Genomic DNA, 13,077 nt, shown 5'->3' with positions numbered 1-13,077 from the left:
GTAGAACTTCGAAAAACAGCAGAGGTAAAAAATTTGGAGGACGCTTAAGCTTCGCCTTCAAGAGTGGAACGTGATAGCGTTATTGCACCTCGTTCGCACCGCCCACTCATTCGCTCGGTATGCTCTTGAGTCACACAAAGACATAGTTTTCATACTCAACTCTTATAGGTGCACTGTACAACTTTTTTCTAATTATTTGTTCAAACAAGTGCTTCTCACAATCTACATTATCGCACTGTGTTGTGCACACTACAACTTTTCTTGCTCCCGTGTTCCTTTAGCGTTCACACGCACTGAGTATGTCGGTCAGTCACACATCGCAGGGGACGCTTTCCCAGCAGAAGCGCTACGGCGCAGCGATCACGTCAGAGGCGTCCGGCATCAGACGCTGCACCTAGCAATCGCGCTGTGAGCGGAAAGAGGAGCCGCGTCGCCTAAACATCACTGTTCGAATGACGCATGCTTTTTATTTATGAAGTTGTAGATGAAGCAAGGCATGTTGTAGATTGAGAGTCGCTGTTGCGGGTGTCGTGTGCTGGTGAGAAGAGTTGCGGGTGTCCCAGGCTTGTTTCAGCAGCACTGTCCAGGCTTGCTTATGTTGGCTGGGCTGGGTGCGTCCGGACGACAGCTGGGGAAAATTGTCCCTGGATGCGACCGATTCTTGCTGCTGCGTTTGTAGGTGGCTTGGCTATTTCCGTGGCTGGTGAAGGTTTCGCCCCTTGCACGATCCTGTACCGGTAAGGTGTGTGCCCTCGCACAAAATGCACTTGGGCGTACAAGGAGGGTCTTGTTGCGAATGTCGTGTTCCACAGCGGGGCCAAACGTTGGTCTTGGGGCTTGGGCATACGTCATGACGGTGACCCGGCTGTCTGCAATTGGTACAGGCGTCCGGACTGCCGCAGTATGGGGTGCAGCAGTGGATGCCTCCCATGTATTTGATGGAATGTGAGATTGCGTTTGCGTCGAAGGTGATTAAAATGGAGTGCGTCTTTCCCATGCGTCGGGCTGCTAGTATGGTATACTCCGGATTTCTTCTGACGAGGTCTTCGTAAAATTGTGTTGGGGTCTCGTTATCATAGGCATTTGTGATGAATCCTATGGTAGAGCCCGGTGGAGGTGCCACGTAAGCCGCGCACGGGTAGGTTTGGTTGCCAATGGTGAGGGAGGTCAGCGTCTTGAGTGTCTCGTCCGTTGGGAGGTGTGTTGTTGCCATGGTGAAAGTGTTGTTGGTCGGGTGGATGCGCAAGCAGAAGTCATCCGGTAGAGTAATTTGGAGCTGGCTCTGCACTGCCTTCCAGAGTCGAGGTGTTGGGACGTCTCGGAGTCGTAGTTCACCTCGCGGGCGAATGACCACTCGGATAGCGTTGGGTGGGAGTGGTGGCAGCTGCGTGCTGCGCTGCACTGTGAGACGAGCCTCCTTGGTCGCAGGTGGTAGACGGGCCGGCACCTTGCCGCTCCCGGTTGCGGCTGCGGCGTCGCGCGCCGCGTTCCTGGCGTTCGGGTTAACTGCCTCGGAGGTAGCGTTCTCGGAGTGGCGAGGTGGTTTCGGCGAACTGGCTGGTCGGGAGTCGTAGGCTTTATACAGGACTGGTGTCGCCGTCTCTGACGTGTGTATGACTGGTGTACGTGCCGGTACGAGGATTCAACCGTGGGAAGAACGATGTGAAGGTGTGAAATGTGAATACCAAGCGAGCCAGTCGAAGCTGGACCGAGCGATAGAACGGACACGTATCGCAACAGCGGAGTTCGCACAGGCGCGTTCTTTTTGCGGACTGACATCCACCTAATTTCCTAATGCGACCTCAATAAATTAGTTCTTGTTTATTTGAGTGTCTGCTAACATGGCGCAGTCGACAGGATGTCAGTCAGATGCAACCACTGAAGACGCAGCGGCTCAACGGCGAACATTCTCGACTCGCTCCGAGTCAACGACCGTCAACTTTCTGCTGTCCTCGGTCGACCGCAACCGCTTGGGCACTGCTACAAAGCTGCAGCTTGCAGACGAATTGAAAGCAAGACAACTGCCATGCTCCGGAAGCAAGGATGATCTAGTCTCACGAATCCTCGAAGAGAACGTTGGTCGACGAGTCTCCGAAGATATGGACACGCCAATGCTAAACCAGGCTGCCAACGACTACGACAGGCAGGCGTACCTGGAGGCGCTGTCTACAATCAAAGAGCTACGCGCCGAGGTGGAGACTGTCCGAATGCAGCTTGCCCAGGCGACCACGGCTACCGCACCTGGAGTGCGCAACGTGAGTGCAGAGGCCCCAACGCCAGCGCAAAAGGTTACGAATTCTGCACCAAGCCCACCACCCGCTCAAGTTCCAGCTGACGGCACGAGAGCTGCAACTACGGAGATACTGATAACGCCAGTTTACGCTATTGGTGACGGAGGACCGAATATGGCTGCGATTCTAGCCATGATTGCCACCATGCAAGCACAGCTGGCCAACGCGTTGACGAGGACTCCCGCACCCATGGCAACAGTGCAGATCCATTCAACGAGCGACACATCATCCGCCATCCCTTTGTATGACGGATCGCCACACCAAAGTGTAAACGGCTGGATTTCCCAAGTGGAGCGCATCGCTGCTCTAGCGCACTGGACGGAGTCACTAACGCTGGCTAGCGCGGCAACACGTCTAAGGGGAGCTGCGAGAGACTCGCACAGCTCGTACGGGACAATGTGCAACAGGTAGCCCGAATGGAAAGAAGCCCTCACCACCCCCTTCAAACGAAATCTCTCAATGCAAGAGTTCCTTGACCTCCAAGGGAAACGACGCCTTGAACCGTCCGAGTCCATCGTGGAATACATGTATTCGAAAAACTCTGTCCTCGACAAGGCGCCGTACCCACTCGCCACCGAGGAAAGGATCTCCCTAATACTGAGTGGAATAGAAGACGACACCTGGGCGAATACGCTTGCAGCGCAGTGTTGCACAACAGGGACGGAGTTGATCGACCGTGCAGCCCAACCTGACTCGCGACGCCGCACGACAACTTCGCCCGCTTGCAACGACAAGGACGCACGACCCCGCCTAACGAATCAACGCAGTCAACTCAGGCGATCCAGCGGAGTGTCCAACGCTCCTCCAGATGACGACAGGCCGCACGAAATTCAAAGACCTGCGCAGTCGAGACAGCCTACCGCAAGGTCATGCTATAACTGTGGTGACACCGGCCACCTATCCCGAGAATGCAGTAAACCCAAAACCGCAGCTACCATCCGGGCGGAGCAGCGACGATCTGTCAGGTTCAACAGCGCCAACAGCGGCACACCACCCAACAGGCAAGCAAACTGTTTCTTGCACTCCACCGGCGGCACATTGCCCATCGTTACGGGCCGCTCAAGATTTGTATTGACAGTGGAGCCAATGTGCCAATTATGAGTGAAGAGGCCCTTTGCGCGGACATTGATACACACGCCCGGCACGCTACGGAGTCGATCCAGGTCCTAAAGCAAACTATTAATCCATCACGCGCGGCAACGCTCAGTGTTGAAGTGGGAACAACGAAAGTGCTTTTCCGAGACGTAGTCGTCGCGCCGTTGCCGGAATCTATAGACCTTATTCTCGGATCCGACTGGCGCCGCACCGCCAACGTGGATGTGACCTTCCATCCAACTAATGATGTGACTCTTGTGCAAGTGACCGAAACTGCCAACGCGTCCTCGAGCTCGTCAACCCAGCGTCCGAAATCCACGCAACGAACGGGAGAGGCTCTGATAGCTTCATTCTGTCAGCAAGCCGCTGAGCCTGCTTCCTACGATAATGGCTTTGTGCGATTAAGTGCAAAGGACTGCGTTCCCGACGAAGATTTCAAGACTTTGGTAGAAGACGCGGTATCAAAAATGACCAAGCACGCTAATGCTGGCGAAAAGGATGCGCTTAGATCTATCCTACACAAGCATCATGAAGCCTTCATGTCGAAAACGGACACTCTTGGCATGTATCCCCATGCCGAACACAGCATCGAACTACGGGACAGCGTGCCAGTGACATCGAGACCATACAGGTGCTCTCCAGCCGACCGGCAATTCATCAGAGAACAAGTGGAAGACTACCTCGCCAAGGGTATAATACGGCCAAGCGAGAGCGAATACGGAGCTCCAACAATCCTCGTGGACCAGTCGATGCATCCAACTACCCCACGAAGAATGGTGCACGACTATCGCAAGCTTCACGAGAAGATGATCAACCCTTCGTATCCGATGCCGATCATGGAGGATGTGATTGATGACATCATGAGGGAAGGATCAGCATATTTTACCGTCCTAGATGTGAAGGCAGCTTTCCTAACCATCCGAGTAAAGGCTGAAGACGTTCACAAGACAGCATTCGTCACCCCCGACGGAAAATACGAGTATCTTCGCATGGCTTTCGGCTTTTGCAAGGCACCACAGACGATGCAGAGGGTGATGCGTCGCACATTCGATGGCCTCGGCAGAACGTCCACGTATATGGACGACGTCGGACAGGGAGCAGCAACGGTTACGGAGGCACTTAGCCTTCTTGAAGAGGCGCTAAGAAGAATCGTCATCAAAGGCCTAAAAATGGACATGCGAAAGTGCCAGTTCGTGCGAGATTAAAGTTCAATTTCTAGGCTACGTGATATCGGCAGAGGGCGAACGCTCGATGAAGAAAGGGTCTCCGCCATAGACAAGTTCGAACCGCATCGCAACGCGAAGAAGTTGTACTCATTCCTCCAGTTCGCAAACCATTATCGCAAGTTTGTGCCACAGTTCAGCAAGCTCACATACCCGCTACGTCAGCTTCTCGGAAATGATGCTACATTCGTCTGGACAAGCGAGCACCAAATAATTATCGACACCGTGAAAACGGCCCTAAAAAGTCCGCCCACTCTGGCGAACTTCCGTCCAGATTGTCCTACCTATGTGCATGTTGACGCCTCTCAGACAGGACTTGAGGCGGTACTCTCCCAAACTCAAGACGGAAATGAGCGTATAATCGAATACGCAAGCTGCGCTTTAAACAAGTACGACAGGGGATTACATTCAAACATGCTCGAGTGCATGGCCCTTCACTGGGCTATCACCGAAAAGTTCGCAATCTACCTACGAGGTGGCCCACGATTCACGGTGTACGCGGACAACTTCAGCTTGTCGTACCTGGTGAAAAAGGGTGCAACCAACCGCAGGTTTGCAAGATGGACCCTCGACCTTGCGGAGTACACCTTTGATGTGAAGCACAAGCCTGGACGCCAGAACACCGCGGCAGATGCACTCTCAAGACAGGCAGACGCCACTGAACCAAGCGAAGAGCGACTTTCAGCTCACGACCTCCTCTGTCTCACCGTAATCGTCAGCGAACACAGCCGTCTACGCGAGCTACAAGAAGACGACCCAGACTGCCAAAAGTTCCGGACCGAGGCTGCGAACTACACATCTGACTACGAAATTGATAATGGCATCGTTATCAAGCGATCGTTTCAGAAAGGTCGTATATGCAAGCAAGTGATTGTACCCGCCACTCTCCGAAGTAACGTCATGCTGGTTTTCCACGACAACAACGGACACCTCGGCCTCGAAAAAACCAAAGACCTCATTCAGAAAAAGTACTGGTGGCCATCTATGACCAAGGACATCCGTCAGTACATAGAGACCTGCCACACGTGCCAGACAATAAACGCCCGTACCACGCGAAACGAAGGGTGCCTCCGGCCAAAAGACATTCCCACCGAACCGAACGCTGTCATCTCGCTGGACCACACGGGACCTCTCGACGGAAACAGCGGCTATGTGCTTGTGTGCATTAACCACGCAACACGATACATGGACGCTGTGGCCGTGCCGAGCACTTCATCAGCACACTACCTCGAATTTCTGACCGAAAGATGGATCCCAAGATTTGGCGTTCCGAGCATCATAATCACCAATCAGGCTAGAGGATTTGTGAACAAACGAACAGCACAGTTTCACAACAGGCTCGGGATAACCCACATCAACTCCCCTCCGTATTGGCCTCAATCCAACGGTCTTATCGAGAGAATGGTCGGAACCCTCAAACAAGTGCTTCGCAAGACCATCCAGAACAACAGTACATGGAAGAAGCAACTTCCCAAAGCAACGTTCGCTATTAACGCTACCAAACACCGTCACGGAAACTACAGCCCCTTCTGGCTAATGCATGGCTACGACCCAAAACTTCCCGGAGAGCTCAACATCGCCTCCGTTGAGAACGAGATCGAAGAAGCGGAGCGACTCCACGATCTATCAAAGGGACGCGCGGAAACGAGGGGCTGCCTTCTCGAGAGCCAACGAGAATCAACCGCCCGATATAACTCAAGGCGACGGGCCCCAGAATTTCATTCCGGAGATCTCGTCGTGCTCGAAGCCGGCGCCGCGGAACACACTTGACGCGCGCTATGAAGGACCCTTTCAAATTGCAGAAGTGATCGAGCCAAACCTTGTAGTCATAGCAAGACTACACCAAGCACTTGTTAAAATCAACAGAAAAACAGTGAACGTTGAACAACTGCGGAGGTACAAGGAGCGCGATCTCATCGCTAATGAGCTTATGCTATCTCCCCGAAATGCTTGCACCTGAGGACAGGCTCAAATTCGGGAGGGTCGTGTCAGCGGTACGCCGACTACGCCGACCAAAGCGCCCGTTTAGGCATTGTATACCTTAGCCATCGAACGCTGACGCTGCTACCCGACACCGCGCCCAGCCAAGGCTAAAACGAACTTTCTCACGGCCGTCGGCGCAGCACACGAAACCGCAGAGCAAGATCACGTGAGGAGAGAGGGCGAGCCGTTTCTGACGTGTGTGTATGACTGGTGTACGTGCCGGTACCAGGAATTCAACCGTGGGAAGAACGATGTGAAGGTGTGAAAGGTGAATACCGAGAGAGCCAGTCGAAGCTGGACCGAGCGATAGAACGGACACGCATCCCAACAGCGGAGTTCGCACAGGCGCGTTCTTCTTGCGGACTGACATCCACCTAATTTCCTAATGCGACCTCAATAAATTAGTTCTTGTTTATTTGAGTGTCTGCTAACACAATAACAGACGAAAGCCATTGAGCGCACTGTTAACGTTTTTTTTTATTTAGTTATTACAAACTGTCGCAGTTCCGACATATTTCGACACACTAAATATCGCAAAGTAAGAGTTATTCGTGGGACCATTTCTCAAGGGATATACGTGAATAAAATATATATATATATATATATATATATATATATATATATATATATATATATATATATATATATATATATATATATATGTATATAGTGAAAAATGAAGACCAACATTTGAAACAATTTATTGACGTTTCGGCTGTGGAACAGTCTTCGTCAGAATGTCCATTGGACATTCTGACGAAGACTGTTCCACAGCCGACACGTCAATAAATTGTTTCACACGTTGGTCTTCATTTTTCACTACTATTGACCGTGGCCAAGATTTCATTTTGGTGCACACACACACACACACACACACACACATATATATATATATATATATATATATTTCCATTTATTTCCATCAAAGATTGGGGAGGCGCGGCAAAAAGCTGCGATAGCAGCTTGACAAGTCCTCGTCCCCTACAAAGCAGCAACAGTACAGGCCGACAACCTGGCGCATATTACTTAGATAAAAGGTGTGTACACTGAAAGCATTTCGCTCGCTTTCCAAAACAAATGTACGTCTTGTACACAACAAATTATACACTTATAAATTGATAACAGGGATGTGTACACTGAAAGCATTTCCTTCAAAAAAAAAACAAAGAATAAATACAAGTCTCGAAGTCAGAGGAAGTTTGGGTACTAATAACAGACAAGGAAGCATTGAACGCTGCAAATGTACTGCAAAGAACAATGTTGTAATAAAAAGGAGCACATATACAGCGACATAAACTTTGGTTTTGGTTGACAGTTCATTTTTAAGAAGGCATTCACAAAAGTATGTATTCATGCAAAGTGAATTAGGTACAGCTTGCGTATGAGTAAAGAATATTCATAACATACAAAGGTGGCAAAAAATGACAAGACGCTACATTACAGGAACACAGGTTTCAGTTCATTTGGGTTAAGATATATATATATATATATATATATATATATATATATATATATATATATATATATATATATATATATATATATATATATGAATGAAAGAAGCCAGCAGTCGGCGAGGCCAAGGAAAGCATTGGGGATTGTAATTTGTCTTATTTTTTTTTTCTTTAATTTTTACTTCGATAATCACATAAATTAGTAATGTAATCTGTTCAGGGGAAAGATAATTAAACACAAAGTAGAAGAAAAAACAACGTGCTGGTGAACAGGCTGGTGAACGGCGCTGGTGAACACTCTCAAGGTTCGTATACAGACAACATTAATACCCAAGAAAGTAGCAGGGGGGACAGCGGCCGATGTAGCTCAGTTGGAAGAGCACCGGACGCGATATTCGGAGGTCGTGGGTTCGGATCCTACCATCGGCACGTTGTTTTTTCTTCTACTTTGTGTTTAATTATCTTTCCCCCGAACAGATCACATTACTAATTTATGAGATTGTCGAAGTAAAAATTAAAAAAAAAATAAGACAAAGTACAATCCCCAATGCTTTCCTTGGCCTCGCCGACTGTTCGCTTCTTTCATTCATGTATTATAACGAGCACCCTCATTTCCCCTTCATGTATCCGCTTGTAGCTTACGGGGGTCTCGGTTCTGGCAGTCTTGAAGCCATAGGTAGCGTAAGAGGGTTCTAGCACAGCTTTCGCCCTCGCTATTGATCACGTTCTACGTGACGCTGGCGGTAACACAGGGCGTTCCACGTCCGCCGCTTTGGTTGAGGGTGGCGCTGGTGAACACTCTCAAGGTTCGTATACAGACAACATTAATACCCAAGAAAGTAGCAGGGGGGACAGCGGCCGATGTAGCTCAGTTGGAAGAGCACCGGGCGCGATATTCGGAGGTCATGGGTTCGGATCCCACCATCGGCACGTTGTTTTTTCTTCTACTTTGTGTTTAATTATCTTTCCCCTGAACAGATTACATTACTAATTTATGTGATTATAGAAGTAAAAATTAAAAAAAATAAAATAAGACAAAGTACAATCCCCAATGCTTTCCTTGGCCTCGCCGACTGTTGGCTTCTTTCATTCATGTATTATAACGAGCACCCTCATTTCCCCTTCATTTATCCGCTTGTAGCTTACGGGGGTCTCGGTTCTGGCAGTCTTGAAGCCATAGGTAGCGTAAGAGGGTTCTAGCACAGCTTTCGCCCTCGCTATTGATCACGTTCTACGTGACGCTGGCGGTAACACAGGGCGTTCCACGTCCGCCGCTTTGGTTGAGGATGGCGCTGGTGAACACTCTCAAGGTTCGTATACAGACAACATTAATACCCAAGAAAGTAGCAGGGGGGACAGCGGCCGATGTAGCTCATTTGGAAGAGCACCGGACGCGATATTCGGAGGTCGTGGGTTCGGATCCCACCATCGGCACGTTGTTTTTTCTTCTACTTTGTGTTTAATTATCTTTCCCCTGAACAGATTGCATTACTAATATATGTGATTATCGAAGTAAAAATTAAAAAAATAAATAAAAAAATAAGACAAAGTACAATCCCCAATGCTTTCCTTGGCCTCGCCGACTGTTGGCTTCTTTCATTCATGTATTATAACGAGCACCCTCATTTCCCCTTCATATATATATATATATATATATATATATATATATATATATATATATATATATATATATATATATATATATATATATACACATATATATATATATATATATATATACATATATATATATATATATATATATATATATATATATACCGTTTTCATTATCAACCAAGACACAAATTCACAGAATATTAGGTGTGTAAAACTAATGATTCCACGCTGATACGAGAATGCGCTTCAGTCAACAGATATGGTATACACCATAAAAGCGATTGACGCAAAAAACTGTCGAAAAACTGCTTCATGCGATTTTAATGCAGGTATTTTTAATTTTCACTCAAGTCAACTTGAAAGCTCCAATGCACGAAGCAAACAGTGTACAAGTGGATGTTCGCCACCTGCTGTGGACTTGTGCAGGGACAAGGGCATAAAGGATAAAGATTCTGCAGGTGGGACTAACCGCAAAAAGGGAAGACTTCTCCAAATGGTTCACCGACAACAATAAGAGCAGGAGCCTCCTCAGGTTCCTTACGGAAAATAATTTCCACGGGTTTTTATAATATGCCTTATGGCAAGCTTGCGTAATAAAAAAAAATAACAGTGTACAAATACAGCTAATTCAATCTACTTAGCTTGAGGTGCTGCGCTGCCTTTCGCTTCGACAGCATGTTTGACTTGTTGAGTCCTTTGATAAAAAAATGAAGCCGCGTAGTAACATAAAACCTGACTATGCGGGGAGTAATACTCTCAGCATGTGCATTGCATCCCACATTTAAAGGAGCAGCACAATGAATCATGTGTAAAATGTCCATGACACTTTGAGAATGAACTTTGCGCGCATTAAAGCAATTAGTAAAAATGTCCTCCAGACTGGTGATGAAACGGAACAGTTCAACCGAGGGGTAGAGTAAGCCTCCTTCGTCAATATGCTTAACAAATTCTGCAGCGTGCATGCGGCGCCCTTGCTCTGCTGGCAATAAGAGGCAATCGATACACGCAGGACATTTGGTCGGTAGCAGGCACTTTTTCGCCACGTACCCAGAGATGTGATAGTTCAACCTTGAGTCACTTCTTTGGAAGTTATAGTCATGTTGCATAGCTGCACTGCCACATGAAGCCGACGGTACCTCTTTCTCGGTGCAAACCTTCACTTTCTCAATCAGTTGCTGCTTTGCAGTTTCCTCTTTGTCGCCCGCGTCAAGAAGAGAACTTAATATGTCGCTCTCTGCATTTCCACCTGCAACGCTGTGTGCCAAGTTGTAATAAGAAAGGCAGTGAACAGTGATAACAAACTGTTGTGGTGTTGGGTGGGAGTTGCGGCCAGAGGAAAGCCTGACTAATCCAAAGAAGTTCTCCACTTTGTCCTCGCTCAGTCGTGATGTCAACAGGTAGCTGTAGCCAACTTGATCGTGCAAGTACCGAAGGAGCTCAAGAGTACTTGTTAGCGTGACTCTTAGGCCTTCCGCGGTAGATTCGCTCAGAAAGAGTTTTTTTTTATCAGCGTGGCGCTCCCAGGTGTCTAGGAAACCTAGGGTTTCCTTTATTAACTTCTCACCATCAGAAGCAGGCCTGAGGGCTTCAGCTGTATACCTGCCAGTCATCACAGCAATCAAGGATTTCATTCTTATGAAAAACTTTTCTGTAGCTTCCAGTTTCCCGCAGCTCTGCTCTAGCTGAGCGCGGTAAAGAAAACAAGCTCGCAAAGGACCATGCCCGAACAATTGGAATGCATAACTCGCCGGCATGTTTTCGAAGTTGTTGGGGCTGATGTGCACGCTAGTTATGCCAGGCATTGCTTTCATTGTTACAGCATTTTTGTTCAGTTCGAAAGCTTTTCGAGCAAATTGCATTGATACCGTTCCATCGGGGGTGTCAAAAGTTGTGACAAGAAGAATGTTGCGAATATTTTCGACAAGGTGTGGGAAATCTGAAAAAAAAAATATAAGAAACGGCTGCTGTCAACAGGATGCGGTTTCTTGCAGACCACTTCTTTCAAGGAAGCTCGAATATTAAACATGCGCCACATTTTCCGGTTCCAGGCCGCTGCATCACATGTGACGTAGTCCAGTAAGAGGCCAGCCTTTTCTGCAAGAGCTGTGGACTCGATTACAATTTTGGCCAGCAGGTCACCTTTCACGTTCTAGTTACTCCCGAAAACACCAAGAACTTGAGTCCAGCTGCCAACGAGTGGCACAAATATCACAACAAGACCATGATTGCATGGCAATGTTTTTTTCTTTTTTGGGCGTATATTGGCCAAGGTCAACAAAGTATTCTATCTTCGCACCTGTTGTCACTGTTAAGTGTTCTGCTAGCTTCATTTCATCTATTATTATCCAACCGTGTCGGTGGAACACATTGAGGTGGGCAACCTTCTTTTTCAACACATTCAGCATTTTTTCATTAAATCCGTAGCCGTTCCTGTACTGGGCAGTGTATTTACGCAGCGTTGTTTCACTTCGGAGTGTCAAGATGTTCTGCCACCTCATATACCGGTACAGTTTAGGGCTCCTCATTTTAAGCAATATGCATTCAAGCATCCACTCCTTATCGTACTTCATGCCCCGTGGGCTTTTTCTCTTGGATGCTTCGAAGCACTGCCTTATAGCCAGCTGCTGCTTTGGTGATAAGGAGCTTATTTTCCGAGAAAGTATTTCCTCAGCTGTTGCAGCGCACGTAGTTTTCATTTCCTGAAGATCCACTGCGAGCTTGTCTAGCTTTGATAAAAGCCGTTTGTTTTCTCGGGAAGACGCTTGCAGCTTCTTGGAAACGGGACCGCGACATCGCGAACCAGTATTTTGGCTGTTCGTTCCTTGACGCCTTTTGATGTGTGACTGCCGCTTAAAAAGCGCTTTCCTTAAGCACTTGCAACTGACGCATGAAGCACCATCTTTGGTTGCCTTGCCTTGGCAGCGAGTACTATATGCTGTTCTTGATTTGTTCTCAATTTGATTTTGCAAGCTTGCTGTTAGGCTGGTCATCAGGGAGTTTTCATCCCTTGACGCTGCACCGTTGCAGATATGAAAATCATGTGCTTCTTGCATTGTGGTTACAGCATGTTGCATTTTTGCCACTGGTGCTCCCGCTACCTGCTTGCCCACCAGGAACGTCTTTGTATGCAAGGCACCAGCACTGTCTGCAATAAAGAACACGGCCTTTTCCACGGTCCCCTCACCTGACAGCGAGTCGAGAGCACATAATGTAAAACATACTCCATCTGCGTCTTGAAGTTCATGCTGCGTCCATCGCTTCCCTGGGACTTCTATTCTCCTCACCGCGGGGACAGTTGCAGCCGCGCATACTTCGTTGCTGGCCGCAGGTTCGACAGGTTCATCTTCGATCACCTCTGTAACCTGCCTTCGTGCCTTTTTTCGCGGTGTGACATCATTCACACCACTCCTTCTT

General features: G+C 48.2%; 1 pseudogene; it reads left to right on the top strand.

Annotated features, from left to right (window-relative positions):
- Nucleotides 1–2,330: 2,330 nt before the first annotated feature.
- LOC146180382 (uncharacterized) lies at nt 2,331–6,688 on the top strand (annotated as a pseudogene).
- Nucleotides 6,689–13,077: the final 6,389 nt, after the last annotated feature.

Source organism: Amblyomma maculatum, chromosome 9, assembly GCF_055883805.1.
Source record: "Amblyomma maculatum isolate TAMU_Amacu chromosome 9, ASM5588380v1, whole genome shotgun sequence".
Taxonomy (NCBI): domain Eukaryota; kingdom Metazoa; phylum Arthropoda; class Arachnida; order Ixodida; family Ixodidae; genus Amblyomma; species Amblyomma maculatum.
The sequence above is the reverse complement of the archived record's forward strand: the minus strand, read 5'-3'. Positions and strand labels throughout refer to the sequence as shown.